This window comes from Bos indicus, chromosome 5 (genome assembly GCF_029378745.1).
Source record: "Bos indicus isolate NIAB-ARS_2022 breed Sahiwal x Tharparkar chromosome 5, NIAB-ARS_B.indTharparkar_mat_pri_1.0, whole genome shotgun sequence".
NCBI classification, from domain to species: Eukaryota; Metazoa; Chordata; class Mammalia; order Artiodactyla; family Bovidae; genus Bos; species Bos indicus.
Genome location: NC_091764.1, coordinates 58,376,044 through 58,380,162, shown reverse-complemented (window position 1 = coordinate 58,380,162; position 4,119 = coordinate 58,376,044). Strand labels below are relative to the sequence as shown.

The following is a 4,119-nucleotide window of genomic DNA, read 5'->3' as shown; positions in this document are numbered from 1 at the left end:
GTGGGTTTCCTTTATGATTGACTGGTATGATCTTGGTGTCCAAGGGACTCTCAAGAGTCTTCTCCAACACCACAATTCAAAAGCATCAATTCTTTGGCCTTCAGCCTTCTTTATGGTCCAACTGTCACATCCACACATGACTACCAGAAAAACCATAGTTTTGACTCTATGGATCTTTGTCAGCAAACTAATGTCTGTTTTTTAATACGCTATCTAGGTTTGTCATAGCTTTTTTTCCAATGATCTAGTGTCTTTTAATTTCATGGCTGCAGACATTATCTGCAGTGATTTTGGAACCCAAGAAAATAAAGTCTATTACTCTTTCCATTGTTTCCCCATCTATTTGCCATGAAGTGATGGGACTAGATGCCATGATCTTAGTTTTCTGAATATTGAGTTTTAAGGCAGCCTTTTCACTCTCCTCTTTCACTTTCATCAAGAGGCTCTTTTTTTCCTCTTCACTTTCTGCCATAAGGGTGATTCATCTGTATATCTGAAGTTATTCATATTCTCCTGGCAATCATGATCCCCTCTTGTGCCTCATAAAGCCCAGCATTTCACATGATGTTCTCTGCATGTAAGTTAAATAAGCAGGGTGATGATATACAGGCTTAACATACTCCTTTCCCATTTGGGAACCAGTCTGTTGTCTATGTCCCATTCTAACTGTTGCTTCTTGACGAGCATACAGGTTTTGTAGGAGGCATATAAGGTGATCTGATATTACCATCTCTTCAAGAATTTTCCACAGTTTGTTGTAATCCACACAGTCACAGGTTTTAGCATAGTCAATGAGGCAGAAGTAGATGTTTTTGGAATTTTGCTTTTTTTTCTATGATACTACGGATGTTGGCAATTTAATCTCTGGTTCCTCTGCCTTTTCTAAATTCAGCTTGAGCATGTGAAAGTTCTCAGTTCATGTACTGTTGAAACCTGGTTTGGAGAATTTTGAGCATTACTTTGCTAGCATGTGAATTGAGTGTAATTGTGAATGTGAATTGCGGTAGTTTGAACATTCTTTGTCATTGCCTTTCTTTGGGATTGGAATGAAAACTGACCTTTTCCAGTCCTGTGGCCACTGCTGAGTTTTCCAAATTTTCTGGCATATTGAGTGCAGTACTTTAACAGCATTGTATACACTGTATACAAATGTTAATAATTAAAATGGAGATTTAAGGATGGATCCAGTTCATGGCCAGGCTAGGGTGGTCACCTAGGTTGCTGCTGCTTCTGCTGCAGCAGGTCCTTTGTGCTCCCTGGCCACCCGCTACCACCGCCTAGAGCTGGGGCTGCATGCTGGCTACTGACCCTCCATCTGGGATCCCTCAGACTGAGCATGTGCGAAGTGCTGCCTCCCTCACTGGGGCCTGTGTGTCCCTAGAGACACAGGAAGAGACTTACTGGGAATCATAGGATTTCAGGGTCTCAGAGGAAAGAAGGATTACCTAGGAAATAAATTAATTAAATAATTATTTTGTTTGGATTTTCCTAATTTTACCACTGATGTCATTTTCTGTTGCAGGATCCAATGCAAATTACTATTTGAAAAGGAAATGTCATGTGTCCTTAAGTGTCCTTCAATCGTGTCTCATCCTGTCTCTTCTCTTCCTTTATGACCTTGCAAGTACTAACAGTTGAGGTTAAATTCTTCAGGGTTTTTAGTTTTGGCATATAATAGTTTTTTACCCAATATAGCAGCAGGAAACTTGTTTATGTAGTACTTATCAAACACTGTGTTCTATTAGAGTGAAAAATGGAAGGAAAGTTGGATACTGATGTAGAAATTTCAGGATGAATAGCAAGCCTGGAAAGCAAATGGGTATTATTTGGATGACAATTCTGATACCAAAAGCAAAATATATAAAATGAAATAATTTTTTAGTCATTGCAGTAACAGCAAACACTCAAATACTGCACACATGATCTCCAGACTCTGTATAAAATGTCAAACTCAGCCATTTATTCGCATTTAACAGGAACTCACACTTCAAAAAACATGTGTGCTCATTCAAACTCGTGAGTAGTGAAGAATTATTAGGAGCAAAAGAACATTATAATATCTACAAAATAGTATCACATGGATGACATTTCTAATTCTAAAGCTTAATATATTTCAGAGAATAAAGGACATAGTTTAGATTAATTGAAAAATAGAGATGTGAGAGCATGCAAGGTGGTATATGAACACTAGTAAAAACATATCAGAAAAACATGATCATAAGGATTTCTATAATGCACATCAAAATAGCTGAGAATTCTGAAGTTTTGACTCATCATTAGCATGACTCACGAAATAAAATGACTATTCATTGCTGTGATTGGATATTTTCACCCAATAGCTATGGCCTCACAATTTCATGCAAGTTTTTTCAGTTCAATGTCACTTGAGTTTCTGAGGAGTTTGATAAGTATAAGTCAGCAATGAGAAACCATACATCATTACCTACATTCATATTGCTAGGACTGACAGATGATTCTCCAATGCAGGTTTTGATTTTTATATTTCTGTTTATATCCTACTTATTGAGTGTCACTGGGAATCTAACCATCATTATACTCACTTTAGTAGACTCTCACCTTAAAACTGCCATGTACTTTTTCCTCAAACACTTCTCTTTTTTAGAAACCTTATTCACCACGGTGTGCATTCCCAGTTTCTTATACAGCTTATCAACTGGGGACAAGACTATTTCCTATAAGGCTTGTGTTAGTCAACATTTTTTGTCTTTCTTTTTGCAATAACAGAATTTTTCCTCCTAGCCATCATGTCCTGTGACCATTATGTGGCCATCTGCAAATCCTTATGTTATGCAACCATCATGAACGCCAGAGTCTGTGGATGGCTTGTTGTCTGTTGCTGGATAGCAGGTTGGCTGGTCATATTTCCACAACTCTGCCCGGGCTTAAACATAGAATTCTGTGATTCTAATGTCATTGATCATTTTCTCTGTGATGCTTCTCCTGTGATGAAGATCTCTTGTGCAGACACATGGTTCATAGAACAGATGGTTGTTGCCGTTGCTGTGTTGACTGACATTGGGACATTTCTGTGTGTAGTTCTGTCATATATATATACATCATCAAGACCATCACAAAGTTCCCTTCTGCCCCGCAAAAGATGAAGACCTTTTCTACCTGTTCTTCTCACATGATTGAGGTTTCTATCACTTATGGCAGTTGTATCTTCATCTATGTCAAATCTTCAGCAAAGGATGAAGTGACAATTAATAAGTGTGTGTCGTTGCTTACTACTTCAATTGCCCCTATGTTAAACCCATTTGTTTATAGCTTGAGGAACAAGCAAGTGAAACAAGCTTTTACAGACTTAATCAAAAGAATTTCATTGATCTAAAAGAAGTAAAGAAATGTTGAAACTAAGCATAAAATAACAATTTACAAAGAGCAATGGGCCTCAAGGTCACAATCTTCATTCATGAACTATTAAATCCTGGTATATTGTCTGTTCATATTAACAGGCTCATATCACTGTTATTACTGAATCTCGGACCTAAAACCATCGTTTCAATGCTTGTTGAAATAAACAACTTGATTTCTTTCCTTCTACTAACCCTGGGGTTCTTCATTTCTTCCTTTTCTAGTTGCTTTAGGTGTAGGGTTAGGTTATTTATTTGACTTTTTTCTTGTTTCTTGAGGTATGCCTGTATTGCTATTAACTTTCCCCTTAGGACTGCTTTTAAAGTGTCCAAAGAAACAAAAGAGACCATAGCAAAAATCAACAAAACCAAAAGATGGTTCTTTGAAAGGATAAATAAAATTGACAAACCATTAGCCAGACTCATCAAGAAACAAAGGGAGAAAAATCAAATCAATAAAATTAGAAATGAAAATGGAGAGATCACAACAGACAACACAGAAATACAAAGGATCATAAGAGACTACTGTCAGCAATTATATGCCTATTAGATGGACAACGTGGAAGAAATGGACAAATTCTTAGAAAAGTACAACTTTCCAAAACTCGACCAGGAAGAAATAGAAAATCTTAACAGACCCATCACAAGCACGGAAATTGAAACTGTAATCAAAAATCTTCCAGCAAACAAAAGCCCAGGTCCAGACGGCTTCACAGCTGAATTCTACCAAAAATTTAGAGAAGAG

At 37.2% G+C, this 4,119-nt stretch overlaps 1 pseudogene; it reads left to right on the top strand.

The window, feature by feature from the left end:
- The first annotated feature begins 2,421 nt into the window (after positions 1-2,421).
- Positions 2,422-3,352, top strand: LOC139182995 (olfactory receptor 6C2-like; annotated as a pseudogene).
- The last annotated feature ends 767 nt before the right edge of the window (positions 3,353-4,119 follow it).